Source organism: Colossoma macropomum, unplaced genomic scaffold (genome assembly GCF_904425465.1).
Source record: "Colossoma macropomum unplaced genomic scaffold, Colossoma_macropomum, whole genome shotgun sequence".
In the NCBI taxonomy this organism is placed as follows: Eukaryota; Metazoa; Chordata; class Actinopteri; order Characiformes; family Serrasalmidae; genus Colossoma; species Colossoma macropomum.
In genome coordinates this window covers 19,723,481-19,746,441 of record NW_023494784.1, presented here as the reverse complement: position 1 = coordinate 19,746,441, position 22,961 = coordinate 19,723,481, and positions in this window count along the sequence as shown.

The following is a 22,961-nucleotide window of genomic DNA, read 5'->3' as shown; positions in this document are numbered from 1 at the left end:
CCAAAAGCTAAGACCGGATTCTTCTACGAAACATTATACTGCCACTGAGTACATTCACTCCAGGCTATGCAAACCAGCCAAACTAAATATAAACACATGTAAAATTCGAACATATGTTCAGAGTGCTGATGGACATCTCATCATCCATTCATACACTCTATTGCCTTTCTGAGCATACAGTTGTTTCCCCAAGAACCAGAAAAGAAAGGTAAGTATGAACAATGTGAATACATAATGGCTTGAACACCCTACGCTTGCACCTATTTCCATAGCATAGAACTATAAAATTCCAAAGGAAATAAATACCAAAGCACTTTACTTATCACCAGTTTTGACAGCGAAAGAACTTTCAGATTGTTTTATGTATGTGCTTAGCACTCCTCAGGGAATACAGTAATTCTGAATAATGGCACTCTGTTTCTAAACACTGTGACTGCCACCAGGTGGCCACATACTGTAAAAGGCCTTCTGATGTCCTTTTCAAGTCACTGACTATTCAACCTGCCTCTGAATGCTGTTCTGTTTTTCCATTAACTCACAGCCTTAAGCAGTGCAGGCAAAAACAAAGGACACAGTCTGAACAACAGTTTAACACAAAGCCATATTTCTACATAGAAACAAAGCTTTTAAGTACTCTGAAGCTCTGTGAATGAATGCAGATGCCCTTGTATCTTCAGATTAGTGTGAGCCAGTGTACCACAACGTAAAAACAGTGCGTGCCAATACAGTTCAAACTTTACTGCAGTTACCATAGACAAATGGTTATGGTTACTCTTCACACCTTGAAGCGTTTTTCAAAGTTGCTGACAAAGCACTGTGTGTGTCTATGTGTGTGAGCATACATACACACACACACACACACACATAAACATATAGCTGTTGTCAGAAGAAAACCTTGTATCTCCTTTTTCATCGTTTTTCAGTTTTTGACATAAAAAATGGACCAAAAGAAACGGCCCAAAATGACAAATTTTGGTTCCATTAACTTACATTAAAAGTACAGTATTTTTTTTTCCTTCTCCTGTAAAGTCACCATTTTGGAGATACAAGGTTTTCCTGCAACAACATATATACATACATACGTACATATATATATTTATATATTTTTATATATTTTATATATATAAATATATATACACACACACACACAGCATCACAGCATCTCAAATTCAGTCTTGTTCTTCATAAGCTTGCCATTTCTGCAAGGTTCAAATAGAAGAACTTTAATGTGACAATTTATGGATCAGTCCAACTTTGTCAGAGGTTGAGACAAGGTTAGAATGTAAACAGTATACATTTTTTCTGAAGATAAAGTCTCCCTGCATATTTTGTGACCCATTTTATAGGCCTACAAAAAAAAAAAAGGTGTCGGTAGATGGAAGAATGCTAACACAGCAATATTGAGAAGGAGCAGATGCCAGTATGTCCCCTCTGCTTCTGATTGCCATTGATCCCATTGTAATCATACTGTGCCCATTTAAACATTCTCACATAAGGAAACGCTTGCATGAGCAAAACACACCGACCCTCACCGCTGTGAGAACAGGCCTGTAAAGCCAGCAGGATTGCTATTTAAAGTGCCTTTAGTTTAATTAAAGTCACCAAGCAATTAGCAGCAGCCACACTGGCTTTAAGCGTGCTTCTGTCATCTTCAATTCATTAGCCGGACGTGATTATTATAATCATGTCAGTGACGCGGTGGACCATGTAAATATATGGCTTATGGTACACACTGATCGTTTAGTCCAGCATGAGCCATAATCATGTAAACAAGATAGTGTAAAGCACCTGTCAAGCCATGGAACCTGCGGTGTTAATATAGTGTACCCAATTAACTTATCGGCCATTACAATGACAGACGGTTACCCATCATACCGCCACGTTCCTCTGCTAAAGCAATGATTAACTGTCCGAGCAGTTAGGGAAGTTCAATACATCACATGCGGAAAATATGCTTATGAGCTACTTAGCAACCACAACTCTTGTGGGGAAAAATACAACACTGTCGAAAAAGTATCCACATTTGGCTTCTAATTAGCAGATTCAGCTATTTTCAGCTGCACTTATTGCTCACATGGGTGTTAAAATGCATGCACACGGTCATCTTATCTAAACAGAAAAGCAAGAGAAGTAGAATCGGATACTTGGAGCAGCTGCACATAAACCTACGATTACCATGCTCAATGCCAAGCATCTTTTGTGGTATAAAGCCCCCCAGCATTGGGCTATGTTTGGAATGAGTTGGAGTGGTGTTTGTGATCCAGAACCATCATCAGTACCTGACCTCACTAATGGTCTTGTAGTTGAAGGCAATCAAATCCTCATAGCAATGTTCCAACATCTAGTGTAAAATCTTCCCAGAAGAGTAGATAATAATAGTAATAGTAGGCTGTTACTGCAGCAAAGGGGGGCAAACTCCCTATAATACCTATTAACACCCTAGATTGACTTCTCAGATTCTGGATGAGAAGGTGTCTACAAACCTTTAGACATATATGTAAGGATGGGCAATATGATCATACTTTTTCATTATTGTGATATAATTTATCACAATACACTTTTCTGAGCATATCGTGGATATCATCAGTACCTAAAGAACACTACCTACATGTTGCATTACAAAGTGAGCATATTTAGGCCTGTTTATTGGATTCAGTGCAGCACAGTTTGTGAAACACTGAATAAAAATAATTGTATTTGTAGGTTTATTATTATTATTATTATTATTATTATTATTATTGGTATTTTTTTTTACATATGACACTACAGGTTCTATTCTGTCTGTCAACTTATTAAACCTCAGAAAAACTACATATTGTGAAGCATATTGTGTATCATGATAATACTGTGGCCATCATATTGCCCACCCCTACATATAGGGTGGTTTCCCAGCCTGTCTTGGACTAAATTGCAACTTGGAGTGCAAGCTGTGAATCACCATTGGCAATTCTTTTTAGTACAGGTCTAGGCTTACTCTGTATTGAAGTATATGTGACTGAGCACATCAAAGCTAAAACTTCTGGTAAAGTTATAGTGCCTACAGAAATACAGCAGTGCTTCACTTGTCCCAGAAGCTTCCTTTGCAATTTAATCCTCTATTCAACCATCGATTCAAAAATCAAATGGGCCTATGTGACATTATGCAATTGTACTGCACTACCATATTACTGCACTGCCATATCACATTATGCACTATATGATTAGGTGTAATTTCAGGCATTTGAATGACAGACAGGTATTTATTCTTTTTAATGCATATATAGCGTTCCGAAAATAGGCCTTCACAATATTAAAAACATGTATAGCCCATTGGACGCAATGTGCAAGGAACGGTGATTAGAAATTTCTCATATAGGTACTTTGTGAAAATGATTCTGCCCATGTCACGGAGCAGGTACTGTACATTCAAATACGGTCATTAAAACTGAACAGAACGCGGTCAGTCTTTTGAGTTGTGACCTCTATTCAAATGATCAATGTTTGATGCCTCATAGCTGCCTCTTGCAGATCACAGACACCTCTGGGTCCATACCCTGATCATTAATTCATGCTGCAGAAATAGGTTTCACGCAATGAAAAGAGTTCTAAAAGAGGAGACTTTCTCTGCTCTCTTATACCATAAAGCAGAACATGAACACATCTCTAATGTCTCTTCACTCTTGAGCAGAATGTGGTGAACCAGTCCTCTTTTCAGTCATACTCTATTCATTGCATAGAAGCAGCTCTCCAGACAACATTCATTTCCATTTTCTTTATACTTTCTTATTAGACCATTATTAATGTAATGATACTAGTTGTATGCAATCATCATGATAATTAATTCACAAAGCGTAAATGATAATTTATTCATACTTTCCACCGCCATGCCATCAGTCTGCCCCATCTATTCTCTTACATCTTGCTATTGATTGCTTACCCTGTGTGAGTGCTGAGGTGTCTCTGTGAGCGATGAGGCAACACAGTTTGAATAGGACACTGGTCACAAGGCAAGTGCAGACCTGAAGATAATAGCACTGGCAACATCACTGGGGCCCTAAAATGGGGCAAATGGAAGAAGCTTTGAGATCGTAAATAAACTTCTGAAGTAGAGAAAATTGAAATTGAGGATGTGAGAGGCAGCCACAGGCAGCATTTCTCCCTCTAAATATGATTTCTCTGCACACGAGAGAGGCAATGAGATGTGTCAGATTGTTTTTGGCAGAGTTCATGGTGCTTGTGTTTTACTGCATGTGCTCTGCATGGTTCAGTCCCCCTGCCTCTGTCTGTCTATTAGCCCAGAGGAGATAAATCAAAGCTTGATGAGAGTCGGCGGCGCTGCTGTCTGCTTCGTCCTCCGCTCATCTAAATTCAACCTACACCACGCCAAACAAATTAGGCCTATATGTAAAATACCGCTGCAATCCAAAAAATAAATAAAATAAAAAACCCCCACACACAGTAGTATCTATGTTTTTCATATTTGACATAATTTGAGAAAATGAGCTGCCCTTTACATCGTGTGAAAATTCAGTGACAACTGGACAAACAAAAATGCACCAAATTGCCTGAAATAAAATCTCTTTACATTAACTTACATTGAAAGTAAACATTTTTATGCTTTCCTGTAAAGTTGGCATTTTGGAGATTCTTGTTTTTGTTTGTACAGTGAAGATATGTAATTTACTATATTCGTGCACTAAAAATAAAAATCTATTCTATGCAGTATATGGTCAATACAATCAGCAGTTGGACTGGTCTGCACTGTACCAGATTATACACACACACACACACAGATCAGGCATAACATTATGACCACCTCCTTGTTTCTATGCTCATTGTCCATTTTATCTGCTCCACTTACTGTATACACTTTGTAGTTCTACAATTACAGACTGTAGTCCATCTGTTTCTCTGCATACTTTGTTAGCCCCCTTTTACCATGTTCTTCAGTGGTCAGGACCCCCATGGACCCTCACAGAGGAGGTACTATTTGGGTGCTGGATCATTCTCAGCACTGCAGTAACACCGATGTAGTGGTGGTGGTGTGTTAGTGTGTTGCGCTGGTCTGAGTGGATCAGACACAGCAGTGCTGCTATAACACTGCAAAATATAAACAAAAATAGAATGCAACGATGTGCAAATTATGTGAACTCAATATTTAACTGAAAACAGTACAGTACAGTACAGTGATGCCAACAACACATTCCAAAAAGCTGGGATGGGGGCATGTTTACCACTGTGATTCATCACCTCTTATTTTAACAAACTAAGCTTTTGGGAACTGAGGAGACCAACTGGTGTAGTTTTGAAAGTGAAATGTTCTCCTGTTCTTGCTTGATATAGGCTTTCAACCGCTCAACAATTTGGGGTTTCCTTTGGAGTCATATTTTTTGTTTTATAATGCGCCAAATATTTTTAAAGGGTGACAGGTCTGGACTGCAGGCAGGCCACTTTAGCCAGAGTCTTTTACTATAGAGCTGTGCTGTTGTAATGCATGCAGAATGTGGTTTGGCATTGTCTTGCTGAAATAAACAAGGCCTTCTCTGAAAAAGATGTTGTCTGGATGGCAGCATATGTTGCAAAAATCTGTATATATTGTTCATCATTAATGGTGCCTTCACAGATGTGCAACTCACCCATGCCATCTAACATGCTGGCTTTTCAACTGTGCGCTGATAACAAGCCAGACGTCAGTGGCATCCATGATTTCCAAAAAGAATTTCAAAAAATATAACACAGAGTGTTGAAGCCCTCCCCATCTTTACTTCTGAAAGACTCAGCCTCTCTGGAATGCTTTTTTCCCCTACCCAATCATGTTACTGACCTGTTGTCAATTAACCACCAGGTGTTTTTTTGGCGTTACACTTTACTAAAGACCGGCTTTACCGGTCTTTTGTTGCCCCGCCCCAATTTTTGTCAAGCATGCGACTAGCATTAAATTAAAAATGGGCAAATATATATATATAAAAAAAAAAATCAGTTTTAACATTCGATATGTCGTCTTTGTACCATTTTCAATTAAACGATTTAAATGATTTGCACATCACTGCATTGTGTTTGCATTTACATTTTGCACAGTGTCCCACCCCAACTTTCTGGCTGGTGCATGCTCAAGATTAAAAGACAAAATGAATCCCATGCAGTTCAGTTAATAGTAACATTATCAGAGTGGGAATATTATTTCAAAATAGAATTTAACAGCACCAGAACAGCTTTAGTAGCACACAGGTTTGCCAATGTCAACAGCGACAACATTTTCTCAAATATACATAAAACCACTAATAAGAAGTAAAATATCGTTGTTGTGTGTTATGGCCTTCAATATGTGTGATGCATGTGTCTGCAGTGTTTCGGCTACCTATATTTATCACACTATATTCTTGTGTACAAAAGCTCCATTAGATAATAAAAATGAAGGGCATTAGATCTGATCCAGTTCACTTTCATACAAAGAACCAGATGTGTTCCATTCTCCTGTTTGCAAAACTACAATGTTTGCTACTTAGGTATTTTAATGAGCCTAACTGACCAGAAGAGGGAGCACTAATCTAGCAATTAAGACACACTGTAAGACCCAGTGCAAGAACGCAAGATAACTGAAGACACAATCACACAAATTGTCCACAAAATCAAAATAAATAAGTTTAATTATGCTTGAAAATGCACTGTGAATAAGCACATAGCACACCATTGTACAAAATTCTGTGAGGATTCTAACAAAGTTGACTCTAGAGTCAACAATAATGGACTAAGTAATTCTAAGGGTGTACCAGATCCAATTTAATTCTACAGACCCTCATTTGATTATTTGATTTGATTCTGTAGAGCTACGATTATATACAACACAAATTGATTTAACTCTGAAAAATACTTTATTTCAAAACAAAATATTGCATACCAGCATGTTGTACTGCAGAATAATGTTCTTATAAACTGTGCTACGGAGCTATAAACAAACATGCACTCATATAAAGCCTTATGTAACATCTCCAATTTCTTCCCCCAAAATTTAGATAATATAATTAAATATCTTTAAAATCTATGCAAAGTCTTACAAACCTGACAGAGCTTGTTTTGACTTTTCTTCTCTTAAAATTACTCCAAAGAGAACTTTACATAGCATTGTTAATGCTAATGTGAGAAAAACATATTTCCAGAAAGGAAACATTATACTTTGAAAAATTTTAATACATTCTGAACTAACCTTTCGAATTCCTTTTGAAAGGTTAGTTCAGAATGTATTAAAATTTTTCAAAGTATAGCGCACAGTTGAAAAGCCAGCAAGTAACATTTAGACAGGTAACAAATTAAAGGAAATACCTGAATAAATGACTGGAGAGACACATGCTTTCACACAGGTGTACTGCATGATACAATTAAGCAATCAACATCCTACCACGCCCAATTTCAGGTTTACAAAAACGCTCAGTAGGCTCAGCTGAGTGCAACTTTGATCACAATTATGTACATTATATGGTCTTTGCCATCACTAGAGATCAACCCAACTGAACACCTATGTGAGATTTTGGACTGATGAGTTAGATCCACCATCATCATCAAAACACCAACTGATGGAATTTCTTTTTTGTTCCATCCCTCCAGTACAGGAGACTTGTAGAAGCTATGCTAAGGTGCACTGAAGCTGTTTTGGCAGCTTAGGGTGGTTTAACCCCATTAATAACACTTTACGCTGATTTTTTTCTCTTTTTTTGACACCTGTCTGTATATTGCAGTAAAATGTCAGTTGACCAACAGACACAAATTAGAATATAAAAGACTGAACGGGGACACTTATTTTATGGAGTGGAGCATTATCACAGCAGTAATGCTTGTTATCCATCAACACTGGTAAGAGTGAAAATCAATATTGTTGTGTGACACCAGTTCTGGGAAATTGTTATAGATAATATCATCAAGAACCATCATTAAGACAGGTTACAGTATAATTTATTAATTATCCAATTAGACTGTGCATCTGGATAAATGTACAGACATGCACAAATTCATCAATCACCACTATTACAGCTACAACTGCTGCTCTAGGAGAAGTGTTGTATGATGGAAAGATCCCAGGATGAGAAGAACTGCAGTGATCGAATTCTCTCCAAAACACTTTCACCTGCTGTATTAGCCAATGCTAATAAAAAAAAAATAAAAAATGAATAAATTAATAATAACACTTTCCTTTTATGCCCTTTATTCACCCTTCTCACACTGAGTTACAACTGAGAAGAGAAAATGGCGGGGGAGTGGTGGCTAGGAGGAAACCATGTTTGGAGAAGGGTAAGTTTTAAGCGTCTTAACATGGGGCGGGGGGGGGATAAAAAAAAAAGAAACCCTCAAGGAGGTCCTGACTGATGGTATTCCAAAGTCTATCAGCCACAGCACTAAACGATCTGCCCCCTACTGATGTCAATCTAGTCTAAGAAACCACCAGTAGTGCAGTATTGGCAGACCTGAGAGCGTGTAGGGCTGCAGGAGCTTAGAAGAAAAAGGGGGAAGAGGGGGAACCATATAGTGATTTGAAGATGAGAAGCAGGAATATTTGCTCCAAGACAAAAAGCCCGTGTAATTAAGGAAGAATGGGTGTGATGTGTGCCGAGCACTTGGTAAAAGTAAGGACTCCAGAAGCTAAATTTTGAATAAGATGAAGTCGATTCAGGGATTTCCCAGGAATGCCAAAGGGGAACTTCAGTGATCTAAGCATGAGGTAACAAACACATGAACAGGGTTTCAGCGTCTGAGGGATGAAGTCAGGCAATGTTGTGCAGCTGATGAAAAGTGCTTTTAGTAAGTGACCTGACAGTTTGGTTCACAAGAGAGTGCATCATCCAAAATTATGCCACTTTTGCCAGCTACTTTCTTTTTTTTTCCCCATTTATTCCCACACTGACTATAAATTATACATGCACGAAAACTCTATGCAGGAGAACTGGTGCATTTCGTAAGTGTTATTTCCATTGCATTTACTTAACATTTGAAAAACACCAAATACTGGAAAGCCATTTCCCCCTATTTTACTGACCATACAATAAAAATTCTTCATTGTTAAAGCACAAAAACTTCTTTACTTAGTATACACACTGAGGCCTCTCCATTACTGAATGAGTGCAGGCAGAATGGGATATATATACACAGCATTCTATACGCATTACATTTACTGTTTTGTTCTTACAATTTCAGAAAGAGCCACTTTCTTCCCTACAGGAGTCCAGCAGTGGACTAACAGCAAAGCTAAGCTGTACAAGCCAAGCAACAGCAGTGTCTAAAAAGCTGAAGAAACATTATGATCTAGATGGGTATTTTTCCAGGGTGCACAACAGCAACTGAAGCTTCAGACATGCACAGGAAACAGAAGCTTTTCCAAGTGGCTTAACAAAGTCTATTGTCTTATGACAAGTACAACTGTCATTTGCTGTAGTGGCATTCAATTACTGTACTCCAAAAAAACAACTCATAGCAGTGAGTCACTAGCACAGCCATCTCCAGACCTCAGAACTGTCTGTGAAATTTGAGGGTGGCAAGCTTTACACTACACTATAAATGGAAGACTGTTGAAAGAACTGCATTCAGGGGTGAAATTAAAGATATTTCTTTTATAGGTGAAGTCTATTGCTGTTCCCCACAACAGATACACTAGATTTGACTCTGAGGTGCACAAACCGGTTCAGGACTTGATTTACGAAAGCATTTTAGCACAAAGATGATTCTCAAAACTGAACACTGTCTACTGGTTAAAATGTTCTCTGTGGTCTGGCTGAGGTGTGTACAGTGTATTGAGTAGTAGGGAAAACTACACTAAACGTGGTGTTGCAGAACTACAATTGGCTAGGATTGGAAATTCCTGACCGAGGCCTTTGTAAACAGATTTCTAGCATGGCCTTTTGATTAGTATTGTTATCTAACATTAGCGCGGCTGTGTTAGCATCTAGTCACACTCACTCGTCCAGAAAACTGATGGTATCAGAGCTGGTTTACGAGGAGCCTGGCCTCCTTCCATTTCCCCCGTTATATCAAAAACATGACAGCAAAACGCCAGAGGGCGCCAGAGGGCACCCATTAAGCAAGTCCTCAATGTATGGGGGGGTAAATGGAGCTAAACAGCTAAAAACTAAAAGTTTAAATAGTTTCTAATCACTTGCCCAGAACTTTCTTTTAATTTTTGGAAACTAGAAGGATGTATTTCACTGAAAAAGCACATACCTACAGGTTTCCTTTTCTTCTACAGCAAACGGGTTTTGGACAGCAGGATGATAGCATTACTGCTACTGAGTGCTGATTGGTTGGTGAGTGGAGCAGCTCATTGGCTATTTGTGCTCACTGACATCATGAATGTACAGGAGACATTTCATAAATTTCATTTAAATGTTCATAAGTAAAAATAAAATAACAGTGGTGTTAAGATGTTTTTGCTGTTCTGTGTTCGGGAAATGAATACTCCTTTACATTATAAATGTAAAATTGTAATAGTATCAGAGAACTTGCAGAGAGGAGAATTACCGTGACTCCTAAACCTCTGCCCTCTGACCCCGCTTCGCACGTCTGAGAAAACCCAGCCTAGTTTACAGTGTCCCCTAATAAAGTACTGCAAAAGTTAAGAAACAAACATTAAGACGGCAGTTCAGCCTTAGAAATGCAACGAGCAAACAGCACAGAGAGGGTTACCTAAACAAAACAGCTAGTTTCTTAAGCAAAATGCAAATCCTCCTTACAAATGCTCACATCATCATACAAGCTCTGTGTGCACTTCAGAGGAATATGGAGAGACGGGCTGGGGTTCAAAACGCATGACAGTCCCGCCGTCCTACACAAAACCAACATTTCATACCAGCAGCCAGGAGGGACAGACACATTAGTGTCAGAAAAATGACCGGTAATTCCGCATAATGACCATTTTCCCAAATAAACCTTCACATTACACAAACAGTGCCAGCGGCGGCCTGAATTAATCAGCAGGCCCGGTGGCCTATAAGACTGTATCAGGGCATTACTTTAAAACGAAGTCCATCCTCCTGTCCTTTTGGATGAAGTGGTTGATGGCGGGGTCATGTAACTGATCATTTGCTTTTAAATTCATCAACAATTGTTTCTCAAGCACTCTGATGGAGATAAATTTGGATAAACTTCCTAAATCACAAAATCCACCTTTGGCCCGAGGCCCCCTCTCCGCAAACAGCGAGCCGTCCAAGCTTATGCTCCTTGGACGATCCTCTCATCCAAGAGTATTGAGGGGTAATTGCTGGAGTTTAAATGCCTATCAAAGCCTTTTTTGCACCAAGTTAGGCTCGGGTGTAGGTCGTCCTTTAACTTTTAACACACACTTTTATTAAAAGTTTATCTAAAAAACGGCAGGGATAATAAATTCTCAGCGAGCTCCTCCTCACTTGCGGTAATGCGACTCCCAGCTTCCATAAACCAACATGCTAGCTAGCCTTTTATCGGAAGCTTTGTCCCCACAGCTAGCGGAACTTGTCGTAAAGTTAGCGATAACAAAACCCACCCATTTAAATGGGAGATATGATTGGTCAAATTTACTGTCATTGAAATTGAATAACTATTGCTTGGCCCTCTGTAAATTGATAGCTGGACCACCAATCACCAACATTCACTCCTGCAGCAGCAGAGGTGCAAGATCCTGATAGGGAGACAAACAGCCTTCTTAACCCTTCACATTCCAGTACAAGTTTAATAGGCAGGTTTGAAGGATTTATTTGCTTAGATTTGCGTTTGTTTAGATGTTGATTGTCAAAATATGATCAGATAAAATTAGAACTGCTCAATTTTGAAATATTATTTTTTAGAATATCTTAGGCCCTCTCTGAGGGCGTAGAGGGCCATGATGGGTCCCCTCTGCTCTAATGTCTTCAGGGTATCTCAAACGCCCGAGGGCGCTCCAAAATCAGTGGAAGGAGCATTTGAGCAAATCATGATATATAAATGTTTAAACATTTTAATAAAATATTCATTTTCTAAACACAGAAAAGCATAAAACATCTTAACACTATTGTTATATTTTTGAGCACTGAACTTGAGTTATAGGAGTTTAAAACAGCACCTCCTATATGTTCATAATGTCAGTGAGTGCGAACAGCCAATGAGCACTCAGTTGCAGTAAAGCCAGCATCCTGCTGCCCAAAAGTGATCAGAAACTATTTAAACTTTTTAACGTTTTTAGCCGTTAAACTCCATTTACCCCAATTCGTTGAGGACTCGCTTGCAGGCACCCTCTGGCGTCTTGCAGTCCTGTTTTTGATATAACAGGGGATATAGGATGAGGCCAGGCTCCCCTTAAACTCCCCTTCCACTGGACCGCATTCCAACATACTAAATAGTGTGGAAAAATAGCGTGTATACCATTAGAAGTGTACTCATTAATGTAGCCCGTGAAGTTCAGAAATATGTGGTTTGGGATGTTAGACAAGGCAGTGAGACGTGTTCAACAGCTGCTCTGCTGTGCTGCTCATTAGCTGCTTGCTAAACATCTCCAAGAAAAAGGTTAAGGTATTTGCTGATTAAGAATGCATTTACTGAAGTAAATTAATGCGTTTATTATAGGCTGATGTTGGCTTCGTATTCACCAACTTTCGTTTGTTTAAGGCACCTCATTGTAACTGCAGCACCATTTAAGGTGGAATGAAAAATCCAATCTTCTCTCTACAGAGTTCAAAACTCGCTCTCATCTGGGTTAACAGTGGGCGTGGCCAATATGTCACACTTATTAAGACTGACCAATAGAACCCGAATCGGCTCAAATATGTAAATGAAACATCGACACTTCACACAACCCAAAGAACATTCAGAGACGATTCTGGGTGGGGAAACGGCAACTTAAATAATAATAATAATAATATATATTATATAATAATAATAATAATAATAATAATAATAATCACCATCATCATCATCATCATAATCATCATCATAATAATAATAATAGTTTGATTTTATCTAATCAAAAATCAATAATATATTTTGCTCTGATTTTCAGTGTAGAAGACCATAGTGGTACAGCTAATCATTTTCAAGTGATTAACTTTTGATTAATTAGAAATATAATGATTTTTGTCTGTTTCTTTGTTTTTGTAATTGCAGTGTCAATATGTTTGATTTCAAATAAACACTCATTGAAAAAAGCAGAAGTAACTCCATAAATGAACACATGAACTGTAGTTTGAAGGAGAGCGCTGATTGGTCATTTCTGTGCACTTGATCTGACAGATTCCTCTGATTGGCCAGCACTGCTGTAACTAATGAGAGAGAAGAGTTTACTCATGCTTCATCCAGAGAGCAGCATGGCAGGTGGCAGGTGTTGTCCTACCCATCGAGTGGTCTTACTGAGTATGTGCACATCATTACTATAGCGTAGTAACTTAATGTTTCAAATGTTTTATTGTGTTCCAAATGTTAATTCAGTACAGACTTCGCTTAATATTGTTACTTACTCCCTGATGATAAAGGTGATTTAGGTGATCAAAATATATTAATACTATAATAATTATTCTTTTAATGCTGGTAACATTTTCTGCTAAGGAGATGTAGGTTATCAAATTATCCTACCTACAGATTTCAGTGCTGGTAGCATTTTCTCATAGGGAGGTTTAGGCCATCAAAATATCCTACATACAGTTTTATGTAGAGCACAAAGTACCTGAAAATATGTGGTACAGTAGGACATTTCAACAAGGTAGCATAGTTCGTCAGAACATTGGATACAGATCTCTTAGCAAGTTATGTGGCCTGTGGCTTAACCAAAGTGCATTTAGATAGATTCACTGTTGAGGAAAAAAAATTACGGTGACATCTAACAGTGATAGAGCGTTGAGGGTCACCAAATGATCATTTCAGAGCTGTTATTAGAACTGTAGTACCCTATGATTAATATAATACATAACATTTTGTTAAAATTCATTTCCAAGACTAAACAAGGAAAGACAAGTCCTGCGTGATTTATAGACTCTTTCATCAGCCCCATGGGGGGGCGCTATCGTCCTACAAACAGCATTAAGCTTCATGACTGGAATAAACTGGTAGCTCTATTGTTGCTGTATTGGTAAACAAAACTTTGAGAGGCCACTGGTAGCTATCTTTTTAGACGATGTTATGACCTCCTTAGTTCTTCAGATCTCTGGTAAAGAGGCCCACATTAGTTTCTGTACAACAAGTAATGCGGGACACAAGTGTTTTGTGTCCTTGTATTAAAAGATGGCATTCAAATGTAGCAGTTACCATTTTTGTTTTGTCCATCTGATCCAAATCCACAGATGAAAGCCTAACTTGCTGCATTGGATTGGGGTTCCAATCTTCAGTCCATGGAAGTAAGAGTGTAAAATGTTTTAGCAGCTTCAATTTTTACGTTAAAGTTAATATTTGACCTATTTGTTTTGTCCACTTGTTTATACCTTTCCAAATCTCTGTCAATAAGCACAGGTGCCCCTCAAGGCTGTGTGCTTTCCTATGTTCTATTCTTAAAGGGGAAGTCCACATATTTTTACATTTCTGAATAATTAAATGGTTAAGATGTAAACAAAGTCATTCAGAGTGGTTTGATGTGAATGTAAATTTCCCCACTGTGGGACTAATAAAGGCTTATCTTATGTCTATAGAAACAGATCAGAACTGCTCACAGTACTGGTGATAGGAACCAGACATCTAAAGCATTTATTGCCTCTAAAACCTCCATCATAAAAAGTTCTTCAATGAATTGGTTACATTTTACAATTACAATTTGCTGCCTGATGCCTGAGACATTGTTTTACAGTAGTTCTGAGGAAGTAATTCAGTCTAAAATGTATTTTTGAAAAATCTGTTCATGGTGGAGAGTAGGGGTGGGAATCTTTAGGCACCTCACGATTCGATTACGATTCAGAGGGCTGCGATGCGATTATAAAACGATTATCGATGCATCTCGATGCACCTTTTTTCTCTATGCATGATTTCTATCTTCCTACTGTCTGAGGACTTGGTAGTTTTGAAGCAAAGTATTTGTAATGATCCATAATGTAAATGCATTACGGATCATTACAAATACTTTGCTTTAATTATCTAAAATATCTTTTATTAATAAATCAAATGGAAGTGATGTGGCAAGTGAACTAGAAGGCTCTCATTCAGAGACGCTGCTGCCACTCATCTGCGACGAAATGCGCTGTTGCCCTGAAATAAGATCCAATGGGTGTCCACGCAGTACGTTACAGGACGCTGAATCTCGGCTCCACAGTGTGCAGCATAGCGCGAAAGCCCTGGTTCTCAACGACTGAGAACAGACAGCAGACAGCAGGTCACACAGCCCCGAGGTCTGGCCTCGCCAGTAGCGAACGAAAAAACAGATTAAGACGAACATTTGGAGGACTTATTCGCATTTATAAGCAGCGCGGTTGGTTAAATCTGCTGAGAGACTGTCTTTCTCTAAAAAGTTGCGAAAATGAACTCGCTTCTCTTTCGTATTTTCCCGTTCCACCTTAAATGGTGCAGCAGTTACATTCGGCGCCTATGGCAGAATTTAAGGTGGAACGGGAAAATTAGAACGAGAAACTGGCGAATGAGAAGCGACTTCAGCCTCGGAAAACAGCCGGACGCTGAGACATTTTTACAAGAAACTCTTCTAGTTTTGAGGAAAAGTGTTCTGGCGGAGATGGGAGGAAAGCGGCTATAGCTAAAGCTTAAAGCAGAGCGAAGTAAATCTGCGCTCTCGTTTATATTTTTAGCCCATACTAGGACATTAACATATACTGAGACATACTGGACATTAAATGTTGTGGCTCCCAAGGTGGTTTGACTTCGTTGAAAGGCAAAATATCTCTTCTTATCATTTGTGTTGTGACTCCTGACCTAACCTGGCTTTTAATGCAGAGGGAGCCGGTCGGATTTCTCGCTCCTCCAGTAGTGTTTTTGTTTTGTGCCGCCACAGACTGTCCGGGCGCTGCACTTTCCCTCTTCCAGTTCAGCCTTTTGCGTTCCGTCAACATTACGTTATAAATTAAATATTTAGAAAATCGATTTTTGACGTTGAATGAATCAATTCAGAATCGTTCACGTCCGCATCGCGATGCATCTAAGAATCGAGTTTTTCCCGCACCCCTAGTGGAGAGGTATCTGCAGGGTTTCATGAGGCAAAATAGTTCCCAAAGAAAACTTGTTTTTTCAGATGTACCACTATTTTACAATCATCAACATTACATATGAAATGTAGGTATAAGACATGTAGGTGTACTGATTGTTTTAGATAGTAAATAAAATGGTTATATTCGTGTTGTGTACATTGCGACCCCCTGGTTCCTATCACCACCACTGTAAAGAATTCTGAGCTGGTGAGTCTCTCTACAATGAAACATTTCACATCAAACCACACTGAATGACTGTTTACATCACAGTAACTGAATTATACAGAAATTCTGAAGGATCAGTGGTATTCCTGTTTAATGACTACAGGTCCAGCGGCCCTTCGATGACGATGGGCCACATCTTCAGCATCTCCGTCTCCTTCATAAGACGTGACCTGCTTTCTATTGGAAATAAATGGCACACCTATGAGTTATGGAGTCATTAGAATTCCTGGGGACCACCATTCGTAACACCATCTCGGCTCTGCCATTACTGTCTGGTTCCCTTCTTCTTCCACCCTGTCCAAGGTCAGGTTGTAGCCTGTTGTTTACCCTCCTGCTGCTTAATATCCTCCCTCAGGGCTTTGTGTTTGTCTAGAATATGGGTGAGGTTTTATTTCATTTACGTTTAGCTGATTTGTGGTGACGTTTTAATGAAATTCAAACACAGGATAATTAATTATCCAGTGTACCTTTAAATAATAGACAGCCTGACTTGTTAGAGGATCGGTATTAACTATGTTCCTAATCTCTTTACTTTATATGGTCATGCAGCTCCTTATAGTTCCCAGGAAAATGAACATCTGTGAAACCACAGTGGACACAGAGGTTAAAGAGTTACATAACATGACCTGCCCCACAATTCCTTTGGCCCTCCTGTCGCCATGCCATGCCAGGATGAGGTTAAGGGTCAAATGAGCAGCCAGTGCTATAAGGTGCAGCCCAGGACTATAAAACAGCAGTAACTTGTAAATGATGAGAGCACATTTAATATGCTTAGTATCAGTAACTGTCTATTTAAAAGGGAATTTCACTGATTTTTCCAAATTAATGTGATATTCATCAAATCAAAGTTTATTTACACAACAGGCATTGTCACAAAGTAGCTTTATGGAAGACCTGGGTCCAAGCTCAGAGGAGCAAGCCAAGGGTGACATTGCCAAGGAAAAACTCCCTAAGAGCAAGAGGAAGAAACCTTGAGAGGAACCATGACTCAAAAAGGGAACCCATCCTGTCGACACAGGATAGCAAAACGATAACACAACAAGAGCAACATGAATGGAAGAGAGGATTGTACAATTATTATCCAATATTAAATGTAGAGAAAAAGAAAAAAGAAACCAGCCTGCCATTGGATAGAAGTATTTAGATTAACTAATGATAATCAATAACTACTGTTAGAGGCCTATCAGAGTAGCAATGAGAAATAGATCTATGAAAATCGGTCACTGTTGCCAGTGAGCACCAGTGACTACTGTTAGGAAAGCATTGCGGTGAAAATCAGAGTTAAATCTGAAAAGAGTTTTAGAATATCCCATTTCACATCAGACCACACTGAATGGCTTTATTTACCTCTAACTGATTTCGGTACGCAGAAATTCAGAAAACCGATGGACTTGTGGAATTGTGTTTCTGCAGACTGGGAAGAGAATAATCATTATAATCACAGCCGGTTCACGTAATCTTGTTCATAAAGAGGCAGTAATGAGGGAACCTGACTGGATATTTGGAATGGTTGATGTGCAGGCTAGCAATGGGCTGCCTGTGCTTAGGAGATCAGATCACCATGCAGCTAATTCAATCCCAGCTGGGCCTCCATGTTCTTCCATGCAGACAATCAGGTTATGCTCTCCTTTGTCAATGAACTGTCTTTTAGGTTCCCTGTGTGTTAACAATGTAGTAGGCTGTATACTTAAATTGCTTAAATTAAAGCTTAAAACAAGTTGGCATGCAGTGCATGCATTAATGCCTGAACTATTTCAAAATGAGCTGTCTAGAGTATTAAACCAATACCTGAAAAAAACGAAACAAAAAATAAATAAATAAAAATAAAAATAAAAAAGCAAAAGGAAAACAGAATAAACACCCAAAATGTTTACTTGGACAGTTTCCTGACAGGTTTCTGTTAGCCCCCAGAGGCTCTCCAGTTCCAGTTTGTTGTTGCCTTATGATTGACAGCTTAGTTAATTGCTCTATTTCCACCAGTCCTGCTGCTGCATCAATTATTCAGGGACTCAGTCTTTTGTGTCCACTGCTCAGGTGTAATATCCCTTGTGTTGTGTGATCTGTAATGTGTGTGTGCAGGCGTGTGTAACTAAATGGTGGTGATGGTGGGGTGTATCCCACAGAGTAAAGGTATAGTGCCACGTTCCCCCCTGGGGCTGTGTTCCAAATATATCCTGTCCTAAGCACCTTTACAAAGTGTGTTGCAGTCCCTCCTCCACTTCTGTGTGCTGTGGAAACAACACAGATGAGTAGTAGTAGTTACATTTATTCACAGCCATCAAGTATAAGATTCATTTTTCAGGAGATATTTCTGAGGAGATCTAAAATAATAGAATCCACTTGCACAAGGAGGGGAAAGTCAAAGGAAAATAAGAAGTGAAAATTTCCAAAACTGGAGTTTAAAAAAATGATTCAAAAATATGGAGAAAATGGGCCTCCTAGAGACCATGCAAGACATAGTGCACCAAAACTGTCACCATCAGATAAATAGTACTTAAAGCTTTCATCTTTGAGAGAGAGGAGAAAATCAAGCTCCACTCTTACTTCAGATCTGAAAAAATCCACAGGTGTTTCTGTCCATCCTTCCACTGTGAGAAGACAACTCAACACTGAGACTGAAAGGATGTGTATCTGTCAAGAAGTTGTTACTGAGAAAAGGAAATGTGTCATTGGATAGAAGTATTTAGATTAACCAGTGATAATTGATGACTCCTGTTAGAGGCCTATCAGAGCAGCAATGAGAAACAGATCTATGAAAATCAGTCACTGTTGCCAGTGAGAACCAGACTAGGAGGAGAATAGTCATTATAATCACAGCCGGTTTACGTAATCTTGTTCATAAAGAGGCAGTAATGAGGGAACCTGACTGGATATTTGGAATGGTTGATGTGCAGGCTAGCAATGGGCTGCCTGTGCTTAGGAGATCAGATCACCATGCAGCTAATTCAATCCCAGCTGGGCCTCCATGTTCTTCCATGCAGACAATCAGGTTATGCTCTCCTTTGTCAATGAACTGAAACTGTCTTTTAGGTTCCCTTATGTTAAATATGTAGTCTATCCCTGCAGATTTAAACTCAAAGCAAGTCTCCTGATAAGAATGGAAGCTGAAATAAAGGTAAAGCGTGGATACACTAAATACTGAAATACTTACTTCTTGTTAGGACTGGGAATTAAAGAAGTGACGAGTGGTCTTTGACTTTTAAGTAATTGAATTATGTAGGATTTGTACTTACTAGACTTTCTAGTAATCTAGGGATATTTTATTAACATTTACTTACTTATTCCCTCTGACATTTAAGGTTAATCATGTTATTTCAGACCAAAGGTACATCAATAGTAGAACAGTAGCATCTAACATAATTGTTAGTTAACAAACCTAATTTCTATGCTGATAGAAGCTGGATGTACTAAGAGGTTCTGCTGCAGTTCTATAGTGAAAGTAGTTTTTGGACTGCTGCTTTTGTACTTCTATCCAAGCTGTTTTGGGAAATTAATTGTATTTATTTATTAATTTATTAAATGTATTAATTTATATTTATTTATTATTTCACAGAAAAAAATATTTATAGGCCTTGTGGTGCCACGTGCATTTTTGAAACCTATTGTACGTGCAGGTAAGTTGATCTCGGCATCGCAGATGAAAATAGACTAAAATAGGTTAATTAACAAATTAATTATTGATAGCAGGACAATCATGATTTATTGTGTGTCAGTCAGCCACTATATCAACTGTTGCACTTTGGCTCATGTTTCAGTGCAGCATAATTACAGAATGGAAACACTGTTACACTGCAAACTGGTCTAAACTGGGTCTGTGAATGAAATCAGATGGTGTCAGACTACAAAGGCAATTCATTAAGTACACTTTGCATAATTAATTTCAAAATATTCATCAGGGCCTTGATGTGCCTCAATAATACTTTGTTGCATGATACTTAATGATGTGCATGGGCCCATTAACACAGTGGGATAATTAAGGTACCTTATAAGCTACAGTATGGGACCTAAATTCTATTTGTACGACCACAATAGCACTGTACACTTCTTTTACAAAACACAGGTGCATAAAAAGAAAAACATCTCTATTGCATAAACTATGAATGGGCTGGAAACCTAAGCCTTTGATTATGCGCTTGTAACTGAATAGAGAAATGATTATGATTCTGCTGCGAAACCTTTTGTTCTGGAACAAACTCCATTCCTGTCACGGAAGGCTGGGTCCCAGAACTCAGCTCCTCTCATCAGTCCAACAAGAGCCTCATTCTCGCTCAGCTCCCTGCATGAAGCTGCTCTCGCCAAGTCACATTCATAGCAGCACAATGCATGCACCTCAGAGCAGGACAAGGGCTTGAGCCGGGGCCTCAGCTCTTTGTGCTAATAAAGGCAGCATAGCGCGCTTTGGCCCACACACTAGAAAAGAAGTCAATGAGTCCAACGTCAGCAAAACCGCTCATAACATACTTTTAAAAAAGTTTTGTTCTGTGTAAGCATGTTATAAAAAACCAACTTCACATGGTGGCATAACATTTGGTGGGCTCATGCCAGGAATAAGAAACAATAAATCAAGACCTACAGCTTGACACTTCAATAAGACTGTTTCCCACCCATTAACACACACTCTAATCAGGCATTAGAAATTCAAATAAGTTGAATACGCTGGCTGAGTAATTGGTGCCGGGTTGGAGGGGCGACTCAATTAAATCACTGAGCCTCTCAACCAAAAGGCTTTAGCCTCCCTCTTTCATTGCCTCAGGCCTCCCTAGCACATTTACTCACTTCTCATTAAGACAAAGACTGTTTATCAATACCTATATAACTCAGTATAACTTATATATACCTATATATATATATAACATACAACCTGCCATATCTACAGTACTGTGAAAAAGGCCACCTTTCATGTATTTATTCATTTATTTCCAGTCAAAACATACAAGTTATTCATTTTTCAGGAAATATGTCTAAAGAAAATACATATTTTTTTCATATATCCCTGGTCTAAAATGATAAACATCAAATGTCAGAGGGCATTAGTAATTAAATGTTAATTATTATTCTAACATGCACACAACACCACCTGCCCGAAGCCCTTTTCTTTTCAAATTTGAGAATATTCTGTTGTTTATTAACCAGAGGTAGGCAAAGTATCCCAAATTCAAACTTAAATAAAAGCATGGTTACTTGTGTGAGGTAATAATGTGAGTAAAAGTACATTTCTAAAAGCAGCTTGCATAGAAGTACAACAGTAGCAGTTCATAAACTACTTAAGTACTGAGTTTCCTATAGACCTGCAGCAGAACCTCACAGTACATCCAGCACAGGAATTATATTTGTTAACTAACAAGTATATTAAGTCTATCTTTATCTAAAATAAAGTGATAAACATCAGAGGTAATTAGTAACTAAATGTTCATAAAAATATGCCAAGATTACTTTCCTCAATTATTCCTGAGTAGAAGTAAAAGCATTAGCGATAAAGTACAAATCCACCATTAATTAATTTCAATACACATTACTATTTAAAAGTCAGAGAAGCCGTTACTAAGAAACAGATAAAAAAGAAAATCTGGAAATCAAACAAAAGAAGCTGTTAGGGTTGTCAGAACAGGCTGGCCACCCCAGAGTCCAGACCTCGTCATCACCGAATGTGTTTGTGATTACTTGAATTGTGAGAAACAAAAAACTGCTCAGACTGAACTTTGGAGGTGTGGAAAAATATCCCTGAAGAATTCCTTGAAAAACTAAACTCATGTCTTCTAAAACGAATGGAAGCTGTAACAAAGCCAAAGTGTGAAAAAAATGTAATTTCATTTAGTTGTTGAGTTTTCTGTGTAATTTTCTGTTAAATACACTCACTTTATTTGGAACACATCCTTGTATCTACTACACTCATTGTCCATTTTATTAGCTCCACTTACCACTGCACTTTGCAGTTCTACAATCATAGACTGTAGTCCATCTGTTTCTCTGCATACTTTGTTAGCCCCCTTTTACCCTGTTTTCCAATGGTCAGAACCCCCACAGTACCACCACAGAGCAGGTATTATTTGGATGGTGGATCATTCTGCAGTGATATTAATGTGGTGGTGGTGTGTTAGTGTGTGCTGGTCTGAGTGGATCAGACACAGCAGTGCTGCTGGAGTTTTTAAACACCTCAGTATCACTGCTGGACTGAGAATAGTCCACCAACCAGAAATATCCAGCAGTGACCTATGATCAGTGTCCTGTGACTAGAGGATGACCAACAAAAACAGATGAGCTACTGTCTCTGAATTTACAAGGTGGACCAACAAGGTAGGAGTGTCTAATAGAGTGGACAGTGAGTGGACACAGTGTTTAAAAACTCCAAAAAATTATGCAGAGAAGCAGATGGACTACATAGAACTACAAAGTGTTCCTATATGATAAGTGGAGCCAATACAATGGATAATGAGTGTAGATACAAGGAGATGTTTCTAATAAAGTGCTCAGTGAGTGTATATGTTCTCAGCATTTTCTTCATGCAGATAAAAGGCTGTTTTGACTGGAGATTAAATAAATATAGGTCAGTCTCTGACTTTTGCACAGTACTATGTGTATATTTGGACAACCCAAAAAGGACTGGAAATGCACTAGAGGGGCCTTCTTACTGAGTAAGCTTGAACAACTCAGTGGCTT